The sequence below is a fragment of the Symphalangus syndactylus genome, chromosome 5, assembly GCF_028878055.3.
Source record: "Symphalangus syndactylus isolate Jambi chromosome 5, NHGRI_mSymSyn1-v2.1_pri, whole genome shotgun sequence".
In the NCBI taxonomy this organism is placed as follows: domain Eukaryota; kingdom Metazoa; phylum Chordata; class Mammalia; order Primates; family Hylobatidae; genus Symphalangus; species Symphalangus syndactylus.
Window position 1 is genome coordinate 56,332,707 of NC_072427.2, and position 15,335 is coordinate 56,348,041.

At 41.1% G+C, this 15,335-nt stretch overlaps 1 protein-coding gene across 6 annotated transcripts in view; it reads left to right on the forward strand.

The window, feature by feature from the left end:
• The window catches only part of OTUD7A (OTU deubiquitinase 7A), a 397,910-nt gene that overhangs the window by 106,464 nt on the left and 276,111 nt on the right, over nt 1-15,335 (forward strand). The window lies entirely within an intron of this gene.

Below are 15,335 nucleotides of genomic sequence, written 5' to 3' on the forward strand. Positions count from 1 at the left end.
TCTTGTAAATTTGTTTGAGTTCATTGTAGATTCTGGATATTAGCCCTTTGTCAGATGAGTAGGTTGCAAAAATTTTCTCCCATTCTGTAGGTTGTCTGTTCACTCTGATGATAGTTTCTTTTGTTGTGCAGAAGCTCTTTAGTTTAATGAGATCCCATTTGTCGATTTTGGCTTTTGTTGCCATTGCTTTTGGTGTTTTAGACATGAAGTCCTTGCCCACGCCTATGTCCTGAATGGTATTGCCTAGGTTTTCTTGTAGGATTTTAATGGTTTTAGGTCTAACATATAAGTCTTTAATCCATCTTGAATTAATTTTTGTATAAGGTGTAAGGAAGGGATCCAGTTGCAGCTTTCTACATATGGCTAGCCAGTTTTCCCAGCACCATTTATTAAATAGGGAATCCTTTCCCCATTTCTTGTTTTTGTCAGGTTTGTCAAAGATCAGATAGTTGTAGCTATGCGGCATCATTTCTGAGGGCTCTGTTCTGTTCCATTGATCTATGTCTCTGTTGTGGTACCAGTACCATGCTGTTTTGGCTACTGTAGCCTTGTAGTATAGTTTAAAGTCAGGTAGCGTGATGCCTCCAGCTTTGTTCTTTTGGCTTAGGATTGACTTGGCGATGCGGGCTCTTTTTTGGTTCCATATGAACTTTAAAGTAGTTTTTTCCAATTCTGTGAAGAAAGTGACTGGTAGCTTGATGGGGATGGCATTGAATCTATAAATTACCTTGGGCAGTATGGCCATTTTCACGATATTGATTCTTCCAACCCATGAGCATGGAATGTTCTTCCATTTGTTTGTATCCTCTTTTATTTCATTGAGCAGTGGTTTGTAGTTCTCCTTGAAGAGGTCCTTCACATCCCTTGTAAGTTGGATTCCTAGGTATTTTATTCTCTTTGAAGCAATTGTGAATGGGAGTTCACTCATGATTTGGCTCTCTGTTTGTCTGTTATTGGTGTACAAGAATGCTTGTGATTTTTGTACATTAATTTTGTATCCTGAGACTTTGCTGAAGTTGCTAATCAGCTTAAGGAGATTTTGGGCTGAGACAATGGGGTTTTCTAGATATACAATCATATCATCTGCAAACAGGGACAATTTGACTTCCTCTTTTCCTAATTGAATACCTTTTATTTCCTTCTCCTGCCTGATTGCTCTGGCCAGAACTTCCAGCACTATGTTGAATAGGAGCGGTGAGAGAGGGCATCCCTGCCTTGTGCCAGTTTTCAGAGGGAATGCTTCCAGTTTTTGCCCATTCAGTATGATATTGGCTGTGGGTTTGTCGTAGATAGCTCTTATTATTTTGAGATACGTCCCATCAATACCTAATTTATTGAGAGTTTTTAGCATGAAGGGTTGTTGAATTTTGTCAAAGGCCTTTTCTGCATCTATTGAGATAATCATGTGGTTTTTGTCTTTGGTTCTGTTTATATGCTGGATTACATTTATTGATTTGCGTATGTTGAACCAGCCTTGCATCCCAGGGATGAAGCCCACTTGATCATGGTGTATAAGCTTTTTGATGTGCTGCTGGATTCGGTTTGCCAGTATTTTATTGAGGATTTTTGCATCAATGTTCATCAAGGATATTGGTCTGAAATTCTCTTTTTTGGTTATGTCTCTGCCAGGTTTTGGTATCAGGATGATGCTGGCTTCGTAAAATGTGTTAGGGAGGATTCCCTCTTTTTCTATCGATTGGAATAGTTTCAGAAGGAATGGTACCAGTTCCTCCTTGTACCTCTGGTAGAATTCAGCTGTGAATCCATCAGGTCCTGGACTCTTTTTGGTTGGTAAGCTATTGATTATTGCCACAATTTCAGAACCTGTTATTGGTCTATTCAGAGATTCAACTTCTTCCTGGTTTAGTCTAGGGAGGGTGTATTTGTCGAGGAATTTATCCATTTCTTCTAGATTTTCTAGTTTATTTGCATAGAGGTGTTTGTAGTATTCTCTGATGGTAGATTGTATTTCTGTGGGATCGGTGGTGATATCCCCTTTTTCATTTTTTATTGCATCTATTTGATTCTTCTCTCTTTTCTTCTTTATTAGTCTTGCTAGAGGTCCATCAATTTTGTTGATCTTTTCAAAAAACCAGCTCCTGGATTCATTAATTTTTTGAAGGGTTTTTTGTGCCTCTATTTCCTTCAGTTCTGCTCTGATTTTAGTTATTTCTAGCCTTCTGCTAGCTTCTGAATGTGTTTGCTCTCGCTTTTCTAGTTCTTTTAATTGTGATGTTAGGGTGTCAATTTTGGATCTTTCCTGCTTTCTCTTGTGGGCATTTAGTGCTATAAATTTCCCTCTACACACTGCTTTGAACGTGTCCCAGAGATTCTGGTATGTTGTGTCTTTGTTCTCATTGGTTTCAAAGAACATCTTTATTTCTGCCTTCATTTCATTATGTACCCAATAGTCATTCAGGAGCAGGTTGTTCAGTTTCCATGTAGTTGAGCGGTTTTGAGTGAGTTTCTTAATCCTGAGTTCTAGTTTGATTGCACTGTGGTCTGAGAGACAGTTTGTTATAATTTCTGTTCTTTTACATTTGCTGAGGAGAGCTTTACTTCCAACTATGTGGTCAATTTTGGAATAGGTGTGGTGTGGTGCTGAAAAAAATGTATATTCTGTTGACTTGGGGTGGAGAGTTCTGTAGATGTCTATTAGGTCCACTTTATGTAGAGCTGAGTTCAATTCCTGGATATCCTTGTTAACTTTCTGTCTCGTTGATCTGTCTAATGCTGACAGTGGGGTGTTAAAATCTCCCATTATTATTGTATGGGAGTTTAAGTCCCTTTGTAGGTCACTGAGGACTTGCTTTATAAATCTGGGTGCTCCTGTGTTGGGTGCATATATATTTAGGATAGTTAGCTCTTCTTGTTGAATTGATCCCTTTACCATTATGTAATGGCCTTCTTTGTCTCTTTTGATCTTTGTTGGTTTAAAGTCTATTTTATCAGAGACTGGGATTGCAACCCCTGCCTTTTTTTGTTTTCCAGTTGCTTGATAGATCTTCCTCCATCCCTTTATTTTGAGTCTATGTGTGTCTCTGCACGTGAGATGGGTTTCCTGAATACAGCACACTGATGGGTCCTGACTCCTTATCCAGTTTGCCAGTCTGTGTCTTTTGATTGGAGCATTTAGCCCATTTACATTTAACGTGAATATTGTTATGTGTGAATCTGATCCTGTCATTATGATGTTAGTTGGTTATTTTGCTCATTAGATGCTATAGTTTCTTCCTAGCTTTGATGGTCTTTACAGTTTGGCATGTTTTTGCAGTGGCTGGTACCGGTTGTTCCTTTCCATGTTTAGTGCTTCCTTCAGGAGCTCTTTTAGGGCAGGCCTGGTGGTGACAAAATCACTCAGCGTTTGCTTGTCTGTAAAGTATTTTATTTCTCCTTCACTTGTGAAGCTTAGTTTGGCGGGATAGGAAATTCTGGGTTGAAAATTCTTTTCTTTAAGAATGTTGAATATCGGCCCCCACTCTCTTCTGGCTTGTAGAGTTTCTGCTGAGAGATCAGCTGTTAGTCTGATGGGCTTCCCTTTGTGGGTAACCCGACCTTTCTCTCTGGCTGCCCTTAACATTTTTTCCTTCATTTCAACTTTGGTGAATCTGACAATTATGTGTCTTGGAGTTGCCCTTCTCGAGGAGTATCTTTGTGGCGTTCTCTGTATTTCCTGAATCTGAATGCTGGCCTGCCTTGCTAGATTGGGGAAGTTCTCCTGGATAATATCTTGCAGAGTGTTTTCCAACTTGGTTCCATTCTCCCCATCATTTTCAGGTACACCAATCAGATGTAGGTTTGGTCTTTTCACATAGTCCCAAATTTCTTGGAGGCTTTGTTCATTTCTTTTTATTCTTTTTTCTCTAAACTTTCCTTCTCTCTTCATTTCATTCATTTCATCTTCCATCAGCGATACCCTTTCTTCCAGTTGATCGCATCTGCTACTGAGGCTTCTGCAATCTTCGCGTAGTTCTCGAAACTTGGCTTTCAGCTCCATCAGCTCCTTGAAGCCCTTCTCTCCATTGGTTATTCTAGTTATCCATTCTTCTAATTTTTTTTCAAAGTTTTTAACTTCTTTGCTATTGTTTTGAATTTCCTCTCGTAGCTCAGAGTAGTTTGATCGTCTGAAGCCTTCTTCTCTCAACTCATCAAAGTCATCCTCCATCCAGCTTTGTTCCGTTGCTGGTGAGGAACTGCGTTCCTTTGGAGGAGGAGAGGTGCTCTGTTTTTTAGAGTTTCCAGTTTTTTTGGTCTGTTTTTTCCCCATCTTTGTGGTTTTATCTACTTTTTCTCTTTGATGATGGTGATGTACAGATGGATTTTTGGTGTGGATGTCCTTTCTGTTTGTTAGTTTTCCTTCTACCAGACAGGACCCTCAGCTGCAGGTCTGTTGGAGTTTACTAGAGGTCCACTCCAGACCCTGTTCGGCTGGGTGTCAGCAGCGGTGGCTGCAGAACAGCGGATTTTCGTGAGACCACAAATTCAGCTGTCTGATAGTTCCTCTGAAAGTTTTGTCTCAGAGGAGTACCCGGTTGAATGAGGTGTCAGTCTGTCCCTACTGGGGGGATGCCTCCCAGTTAGGCTGCTCAGGGGTGAGGGTCCCACTTTAGGAGGCAGTCTGTCCGTTCTCAGATCTCCAGCTGCGTGCTGGGAGAACCACTACTCTCTTCAAAGCTGTCAGTCAGACAGGGACATTTAAGTCTGTGGAGGTTCTTGCTGGGTTTTTGTTTGTCTGTGTCCTGCCCCCAGAGGTGGAGCCTACAGAGGCAGGCAGGCCTCCTTGAGCTGTGGTGGGCTCCACCCAGTTCGAGCTTCCTGGCTGCTTTGTTTACCTAAGCAAGCCTGGGCAATGGCGGGCGCCCCTCCCCCAGCCTCGCTGCCGCCTTGCTGCCGCCTTGCAGCTTGATCTCAGACTGCTGTGCTAGCAATCAGCGAGACTCCGTGGGCTTAGGACCCTCCGAGCCAGGTGCGGGACACAATCTCCTAGTGTGCCATTTTCCAGGCCCGTTGGAAAAGCGCAGTATTAGGATGGGACTGACCCGATATTCCAGGTGCCGTCTGTTTCCCCTTTCTTTGACTAGGAAAGGGAACTCCCTGACCCCTTGCGCTTCCCGAGTGAGGCAATGCCTCGCCCTGCTTCGGCTCGCGCACAGTGCGCGTCACCGACTGTCCTGCACCCACTGTTAGGCACTCCCTAGTGAGATGAAACCGGTACCTCAAGCAGAAATGCAGAAATCACCAGTCTTCTGTGCCGCTGGGGCTGGGAGCTGGAGACCGGAGCTGTTCCTATTCCGCCATCTTGGCTCCACCCCCCTCCTTTCCACATTCTTGATAGTGTTCTTTGAGAAAAAAACTATAAATTTTTGTAATTTTGATGAAGTTCAATTTGTCTGTTCTTTTGTTGACTGTACTTTTGTTATTGTACCTACAAAATTATTACCTAACTCAAGATTACAAAGATTTACTGCTATGTTTTCTTCTAAGTAAGTGTTGTTATGCTATCGTCTCTTAGGTTTAGGTGGCCCATGATCAATCTTGTCTTAATTTTTGTGTACAGTGTGAAGTAAGGATAGAACTTTATTCTTTCACTTGTGGATACTAAGTTGCCCGACCACTATTTGTTAAAAAAACAAATAAAAAACTGTTCTTTCCCCACAAAATTATCTTGCTGTTCTTGTAAAGAATCAACCAGATACAAATGCAAGGGTTTATACCAATACCATACTATCTTAATTATTGTGGATTTATCGTAAATTTTAAAGTCAGAAAATGTGAGTCGTCCTTTGTTTTTCAAGATTATCTTGGGTATTCTCAATCCCTTGAATTTCCATATGAATTTTAGGGTCAGCTTGTCAATTTCTGAAAAAAACCCAGCTGGAATTTTGAAAGGGATTGGGTTGAATCTGTAAATTAATCTAAGCAGTATTGCCATCTTAGCAACGTTGTATTTTCTGGTCCATGAATATGGGATATCTTTTAACAGCAACACTGGAAACTGGAAGACAATGGAAGATAACTTCAATGTGTTCAATACAATACCCCGCAAAACTAAAATTCTAATTCCAGTGAAAGTATATATAAAATGAAGGGAGAAGAAGTGAGCATTTGGTGACAGAGAGTATAGATAAATCTTCAAAGATTGTTGCTATAAAGGACAGCATAAAAAGGAGTGGTAGCTGGAGGGAGATATGAAGTTGATTTTTAAGATGAGCAATTTAAAAACATCTCATATAGAGAAGAAGGAAGTGATGAAACAGTGGAAATCGGGGCTAGTTGGAAGGATGATGTCCCTTAGTAACTTTTAGCAGGTGAGGAGGGTAGCATCCAAAAAGAGGTAAGGTGAGAGAAGGGTGAAGGATGAGGGTACAGAAGCTGAAGAATAATGATAGGAAGATGAAGAGTTCTCCATTAGACCACTGTGTGGAGTAGGTAGCAAAGTTATAAGGGAGACTGAAGGGAAAGAGTTTGTTGGAAATTTGAGAAAAACAGAAAAGTATGAAATTGTCATCTTGGGGAATAACAAAGCCATGAAAATAAAACAATTTAGCAGTTTTTAGTGCCTATATGATATTAATTTGAAGACAGCCTAGTTATCAGAGTTCTAAGATTTTTTTCCAGTGATGTTCAGGTTTGGTACAAGTCCAGAGTAAGTGATGTGGAGTAGAGGGAAGCATGGGCGAGGCATGAATATTATGTGTAAAAGCATGGCTTTGGCCAGGTGTGGTGGCTCACGCCTGTAATCCAGCGCTTTGGGAGGCTGAGGCAGCAAGATCACTTGAGGTCAGGAGTTTAAGACCAGCCTAGCCAACATGGCAAAACCCTGTCACTACTATACAAAAATTAGCCAGGCATGGTGGTACACACCTGTAATCCCAGCTACTCGGGAGGCTGAGGTAGGAGAATTGCTTGAACCCGGGAGGCAGAGGTTGCAGTGAGCTGAGATCACACCACTGCACTCCATCCTGGGTGACAGAGCGAGACTCCATCTCAAAAACAAAAAAGCAAAAATGCATGCCAATGTGGTAAGCCACGATCTATTAGGTGAGGCAGTTAAAGAAGCAGGACTCAGAAGGAGGAAAGTGTGAGAAGTGACAGGATAAGCAGAATGTAGGCCCTGAGAAGGGCAGACTCATGCACACATGGCCATTGGATACCTTGCAGAAATTAGTAATTCTCTTTGGGGTAGGTGCCAAATAAGTGGTACTTGACTCTGGCCACACATTATGGTCACCTGGGGACCTTTAAAAAATTTATCAGTGGGATTCAATCAAGCCCATTGGTTCAGGATCTCTGAGCATTAGTGTCTTTTAAAAGATGCTCAAGTGATTCTAATACACAGACAGAGCCGATAGCTGCTACAAGAGAGCATGGAGTGCTGGAGACCTCGAGGCCTGGAAATACAGAGCCGCTGCCTTGCACAGCTCCCAATGGCACATTGACATGGACTGCAGTGTCCCTGAGTAGAGGGTTATAGCAATCTTAGAGCATTTTAAGATTGACAACCCGTGAGAGGAGGTGTAGACCCATTAAATTATTAGGGATTTAAAATATCTAGAGCAGCAGTGATTCTAAACCCTGGCGAGGGGGCAGGTCAGAAAAACACTTCAATGCCTAGATAGCATCCCAGACATCAAAATCAAAATTACATCAAAATCACTGTGGTTGAAGCCCAGGCTAAATCAGGACATTGAAAAAGCTCCCCAGTTTTTTTTTTGTATGGAAAATACTGGATGGGGTGCAGCGTTGGGTGGAGATTTGATTATTTCTGATGGAGTCGTGTTGAATTTGAGGAAGTTGTGCTTCATCCAGTTGGAGATGTCAAAGAAGCCATTAGCTCCAGGTCTGGAGCTTGGCAAAGTCTTGAGCTGAAGCAAAATAATCCTCTCCACTATGGGTGAATTGTTGATTGCTATATATTTTTAGAACATATTAGTTTTGTGATGTTCCAATGCAAGTCATAGTCTTTATAAATGACCGTGTCTGCTCTCGGGTTTGAGCAGTATTCCCAAAGCTAGAGAGGAGAATACAGTTCTGGCACTGATGTGGGATGCTTATAAAATGCAGTTAGAAGAGCATCGGGGAAGAGAGGTTTCTGCAGAGTTTGTGTGATCGTACCTGCTAATTTTAGAGTCAAAGGCCCAGATTGGAGAAAGACTCAGTAGAATGAGACCAGCTGAAGCTCCTGACTTACACAGCAGGGTCGTTCTTGGCCGTGTGCCCAGAGGGCGATGACAACATGCTTAGCAGGAAGGCACTATTGTTTCCTGTTTTGCTTGTTTGTGTGTTTGATTTTTTTTGTGTGTGTGACAGACATGTTGGTATTTCCTTTTATCTAAATGATACTATCCATTTCTACAGTTTTATATCTGTTTAAGAGGAAGTAGCTATCTTGAGGTAGTTTTTGAACTTTGACTACATGACTTTTAAGGTCCCTCAGTCCATTTTGATAATTTGTCAACATTAAAAGTAAATGAAAGCTTACGTTTTAGGATTCATATGAAATAAAAATCGAAGACATTTATTTTTGTGAGTTCCCTTAAAATATGTCAAACTACCTGCATTGAATATTGTTGTGCTTGTTCAAGTGAGAATCTGGCCATTGTTGTGGGGTGACACAGTTCTTGCCACATCTGTTCTAAGGATCATCAGTGGATCAACCTTATTTGTGAAGCCTCTTCACATCCTCGTATTTATTTTTGTGGAATATTTGTTTATTCAAGGCACTGACAATGCTCAAAGAATTCTATAGAATTATTTTAAAGGGCTTCCTTATTAAATTCTAATTTACCATATAAAATGCTTTGTCCAGATGAAAGTGACCCACAATTACACTTTGAAATGTAATTGACATTTCATTAGTGACTGTGGGTTTGTGTCTTAGAAGAGAGATTTTGTCTCCTTAGGGCCAGGGTGGCCCATGGTACAATTCCAGGGGAAAATGTTGCAGCTGGCTGGTAATGTCTAGGGGCTGGCTCCCAAATCTCCTTGTTACATTGTTGATTAGTCTGTATCTCACGTTTTTATTTATGTATTTCTGGGGTTATTGGAAATAATATTGCAGTTGTCCTCTTGACCATTGTGTTTAAGTGGTAGCAGTAGCAGTGGTGCTAGGAGTGGTCTAGTGAGATCTAACCTCTAGCAAGTCCTTTCTCTGTGCCAAGAACCCTTTATGTGTTTATATATATTATTTCTTTTCATCTCTACAGTAACCCTATGAGGAAGGTGCCATTGCCATCCACGTTGTATAAAAGAAGAGATGAAGTAACTTCCCCAAACTTTGGGGTTAGAATTGGATCCCTGGCTGTCTGGGCTCCAACTTAAGTTCCCTGGAGATTCAGCACTAGGAGGTGCAGGATTTATGAGATCTGCTTCTGCCCTAGAGAAAAGCAGGAACTGGGGCATGGGAGTGGATATGACAGCACAGTGAAGTTGGGTTCATCTGGACAGGCACAGAGGTTAAAGAGCCTCCATGTGATGTGTGCCTGTGCCATCTAACCCTGCTCAGTCCAGTGGCATTCCAGTGGCTCCGAAGAGACAGGAGAGACCTCCTGCTTTGAGGAAGAGGATGGTTTCCTGCCATCATTTCTATGTCATGGAGCAACTTTGGTGGCCCCCACATACCCAGTATACAATCTTTACTGCTTTCTTGTGTGTACTGTTCCTTAGAAGCAAGAGGGATGCTGAGTAGTTGTTAGGTCCACAGTAGCTGGTGTGAGGCCAGAAGTTTTGTCAAAATCCCAAATAATGGTAAATTGTAAGCTGATCTCATCCAATTTATTTATCTTGCATAGGCTATCCCCATATTCTTATTTAACTTGAGCTGGTTCAGGGTTACTAAAAGCAGTGTGTGTGTGTGTGTGTGTGTGTGTGTGTGTGTGTGTGTGTGTGTTGGGTACACTGGGTTTTTATGCATTCCTGTCCTCAGAAAGGACCCAGTGAATGGATGAGAGGGCAGCCCTGTCTCTGTCACCCTGGCCATGTTAGCTTTGGGGGATGGAGCATTGAGGCCATAGTCGATTACATCACGAGGACAGTGACTTTGTGTGTCAGCGCTGACTTTATGGCCTTCTCTGAGACCACACTATAAGCAAGACTGTCTTATAGACATTTCCAGGGCCCTGAAAAGTACCTTGAGAGGAGAAACAAAAAGGTTTTCTTTAATGTCTACATTATTCTCACAATTATTGTTTGCAATAGAAATCCCTGTTCCAATTTAATAAGTAAAGAGAAAGTTAAAATAATGATGAATGGTAGTAATGTAAAACTTAAACTACAAAATAAAAAGAAAGATACACTGTAAAAGAGTTATTCTGTGTTTAGAAAGAAAAAGCAACAGAGGACCCAAAAGGCCTTAGTCAGAGGTGTGGAAGTTGAAAGCAGGTGTCCACAGGTGCTGAAGTGTTACTGGGCACAGCAAACTCCATGGCCAGTGGGGCAAGACTGGGCAAGGGGCAGCAGCTGGGCTCCTCATGCTCAGTGGAGTCCCACTGGAGGTGAGGCTGGAGTCCTCAGCTCTGCTCCCTTGCTCTGTGACACATGATGTGCCTCTGCAGAAGGGCTTAAGCTCATAACCCCTTTCTAGCAGGCACCAGGTAGACACCACCAGCCACTGCACACCCCTGTTTGCCTTGCTGCCTGCCTGGCTGCCAGTCTTTAACAGACCTAGGCCGCCACTGGATGGAAAACAAGCAAACAGGCAAGGCCAAAGCTCGAAGGTAGATTGAGAAGCATTTCAGTGAAAACACCATTCCTACTTGAAAATTTCTTTGACGTTGAAGACCAGTCCTTTTTTTTTTTTTTTTTTTTTTGAGACAGAGTCTCACTCTGTCGCCCAGGCTGGAGTGCAGTGGCGCGATCTCTGCTCACTGCAAGCTCCACCTCCTGGGTTCACGCCATTCTCCTGCCTCAGCCTCCCGAGTAGCTGGGACTACAGGCGCCTGCCACCACGCCCGGCTAATTTTTGCGTGTGTATGTGTTTTTTTTTTGAGACGGAGTCTCGCTCTGTCGCCCAGGCTGGAGTGCAGTGGCGCAATCTCGGCTCACCGCAAGCTCCGCCTCCCGGGTTCACGCCATTCTCCTGCTTTAGCCTCTCTGAGTAGCTGGGACTACAGGCGCCCACCACCACGCCTGGCTAATTTTTTTGTATTTTTAGTAGAGACGGGGTTTCACCATGGTCTCGATCTCCTGACCTCGTGATCTGCCCGCCTCGGCCTCCCAAAGTTCTGGGATTACAAGCATGAGCCGCCGTGCCCAGCCAAAGACCAGCACTTTTGTTTAAGGACTGCACAGTTTAGGTTTTCCTTACATGATGCCTCCTATCTGGTACTAATGGACAGGAAAGGCCCCATTGAGAGTTCTCACCCTGTAGCATTCTAGCTCGCCCTCAGATATATGAAGTTCTCTTGTGTTTTGAAATGCTTCTGGCACCATCAGGCTGAAAACCATGTATGCCACATATTATTAATACTTCCTCGCTTCCCCCTCCTTCCATTCCTCCTCCTTCCCTCTCTCCTATCTTCCCTTATCTCTCCCACCTTCACTTCCCCTCTTCCCACCTTCCCTTCATCTCTCTCCTCCTTAAATAGAATTATCTCTCTTCTCTTTTTCACACACACACACACAAACACACACATAGAGGAACACACACATAATCACACACACACACCATCTCTGTCTCTCTCTCTCTCTCTCTCACTCTCTCACTCTCTCCCTCTTTCTTCTGTGCCAGCCAACTAGACTAATAAGGAGACCAACCAGTTATTCCAGGAGAACCTCCTTCATACCCCTACTCCAGCAGTTCTCAAACTGTGGTCTGTGGACCCCTGGGGTTCCTGAGAAGCTTTCAGGAGGTTCACAATGTCAAAATGATTTTCATAATAATATTAAAAGTGCAAATCTGGAGGCATCACATTACCTGATTTCAAACTATACTATAAGCCCATAGTCACCAAAACAGCATGGTACTGTTATAAAAACAGGCACATAGACCAATGGAACAGAATAGAGAACCCAGAAATAAACCCAAATACTTACAGCCAACTGATCTTCAACAAAGCAAACAAAAAAAAAGTGGGGAAAGTATACCTTTTTCAACAATGGTGCTGGGATAATTGGCTGGCCACATGTAGGAGAATGAAAATGGATCCTTGTCTGTCACCTTGTACAAAAATCAACTCAAGATAGATTAAAGACTTAAATCTAAGACATGAAACTATAAAAATTCTAGAAGATAACATTGGAAAAACCATTCTAGACCTTGGCTTAGGCAAGGATTTCATGACCAAGAGCCCAAAAGCAAATGCAATAAAAACAAAGATAAATTGCTAGGACTTAATTAACCAAAGAGCTTTTGCATGGCAAAAGGAACAGCCAGCAGAGTAAACAGACAACCCACAGAGTGGGAGAAAATCTTCACAATCTATATGTCTGACAAAGGACTAATATCCAAAATCTACAATGAACTCAAAACAAGAAAAAAAAATCCCATTAAAAAGTAGGCTAAGGACATGTATAGACAATTCTCAAAAGAAGATATACAAATGGCCAACAATCATATGAAAAAATGCTCAACATCGCTAATGAGCAGAAAAATGCAAATCAAAACCATAATGCAGTACCACCTTACTCCTGCAAGAATGGCCATAATCAAAAAAATCAAAAAATAGTGGATGTTGGCATGGATGCAGTGAACAGGGAACACTTCTACACTGCTGGTGGGAATGTAAACTAGTACAACTACTACGGAAAACAGTGTGGAGATTCCTTAAAGAACTAGAAGTAGAACTACCACTTGATCCAGCAATCCCACTACTTGGTATCTACCCAGAGAAAGTCATTATACGAAAAAGATAACTGCACATGCGTGTTTATAGCAGCACAATTCTCAATTGCAAAAATGTGGAACTGATCCAAATGCCCATCAATCAATGAATGATAAAGAAACTGTGGCGCATATATATATATATATATATATATATATATATATCTCACAGTTTATATATCACATATATATATATATGTGATGGAATACTACTCAGTCATAAAAAGGAATGAATTAATGGCATTGCAGCAACCTGGATGAGATTGGAGACCATTATTCTAAGTGAAGTAACTCAGCAATGGACAACCAAACATCGTATGTTCTCATGCATAAGTGGGAGCTAAGCTATGAGGATGCAAAGGCATGAGAATGACACAATGGACTTTGAGGACTTGGGGAAAGAGTGGGAAGAGGGTGAAGGATAAAAGACTAGAAATAGGGTGCAGTGTATACTGCCTGGGTGATGGGTGCACCAAGATCTCACACATCACCACTAAGGAACTTACTCGTGTAACCAAACACCACCTGTCCCCCAATAACCTATGGAAATATAAATAAATATTTGGTAGTGACACTGCCTGGGTCTGGAGATTTCTTTTTTGGGGAGTTTGTTAAAAAAAGAAAAAGTCATTTGCCTTTTTCACTATGTGAACATTTGGGCCATGGTACAAGAAGTAATGGTGGTAAAACTGCTGGCACCTTAGCTTGAATCAAGCTTGTGGCATCAAACTGCACCATTAGTCATTGTATTCCTCACTGTTTTGCACAATGTAAAGGTAAATGCTAATTTCCCTTAGTAATGTCCCTGATGAAACAGTAAAAATGACTCATTTTATTAAATATTGACCCTTGACTACAAGTCGTTTTAATATTCTGAGCACTTCTGCTGCATATAATGGTGGTCTTAAAACGAAATCATCTGTGCAGTTGTTTCAGTTACAAGCTGAACTGGCCCCCTTTTCCATGAAACACCACTTTTACCTGAAAGAATGACTGACAAACTATGTTTACTCAGATTTTGCTATATGGCAAAGATTTTTTTTTTTTTTTCAAAAATGATGGGGGTAAGTCTCTCAGTTAAAACAATTAATACCATTTGTTGCTTTCCAGTCAACATTCATATTCTTTAGAACATGACCTAAATAGCTTACCAGCACTTAAATTCTGCATTAATATTGGCGGTAATATTAGTGAATGTGATTTTTGATATTGCATAATATATAGTATGTCAACATTTGAAAAAGTTTCATAACTCAGCAAGCTAATGTTTTCCAGATGACTAATGCATGATGTAGCAAAATTATGCATGAATAAAAGATTTATTTGAAGTGTAAGCTAGACCAGTCGATTTTAGAGTAACAGAGTACAAAATGTTCATTGATGTCATGTTAGATTCCACAGTGCCACTAGCTTTTAAGCAACTATCACTTGTCAAGTTTCAGAATGATATCAAAGAATATCCTACAATTATTTGCAAAACCTACTAAAATACTCCTCACTTTTCCAACTACATTTCTCTATGAGGATAGATTTTCCTCATATACGTCATCCAAAACAACATAATTTTGCTTTGCAGTTGTACTGTATTTGTATGTATCCATACTTTAGCATTACATGTTTTCAACTTTACATAAATGGAATCATACTGTATACATTTTGTGTTTTTCTTTCTTCATTGATTCAACATATACTTTGAAATTCATCTGCATCACTGTAGGTACCTGGAGTTCTTTCATATTCAGTGTTTTATTTGTATATGAATATGCCACATTCATTTATAAATTATTTTAAAATTCTAATTTTAGATTCAGTGGCTATGTGTGCAGGTTTGTTACAAGGGTATATTGTGTGATGCTGGGGTTTGGGCTTCTATTAATCCCATCACGTACACAGTGAACATAGTACCCAACAGGTAGTTTTTCAGCCCTTGCCCCCTCTCTCCCTCTCTTCCTTTGGCATTTCTAGCATCTGTTATTCCTGTCTTTATGTCTGTGCGTACCCAAGATTTAGCTCTCACATACAATGTTTGGTTTTCTGTGTTAATTGCACTAGGATAATGGCCTCCAACTCCACCTGTGTTGTTTGAAAAGGACATTATTTCATTCTATTTTATGGCTGCAGAGTATTCCATGGTGTATATGAAACACATTTTCTTTATTCAGTCCATCACTGATGGGCATCTAGGTTGATTCCATGTCTTTGTTGCTGTGAATAGTGCTACAGTGAATATACGTATGCATGTATCTTTTGGGTAGTACAATTTATTTTCTTTTGGGTAGATACCCAGTAATGGGATTGCTGGATTAAATGGTAGTTCTCTTTTTAGTTCTTTGAGACATCTCCAAACTGCTTTCTACAGTGGCTGAACTAATCTACTTTGCCACATGCAGTGTATAAGTGTTCCCTTTTCTCTGTAGCCTCACTGTCTGTTATTGTTTGGATTTTTAAAAATGGCCATTCTGACTGGTATGAGATGGTATCTCTTTGTGGTTTCGGCATGCATTTCTCTGATGAT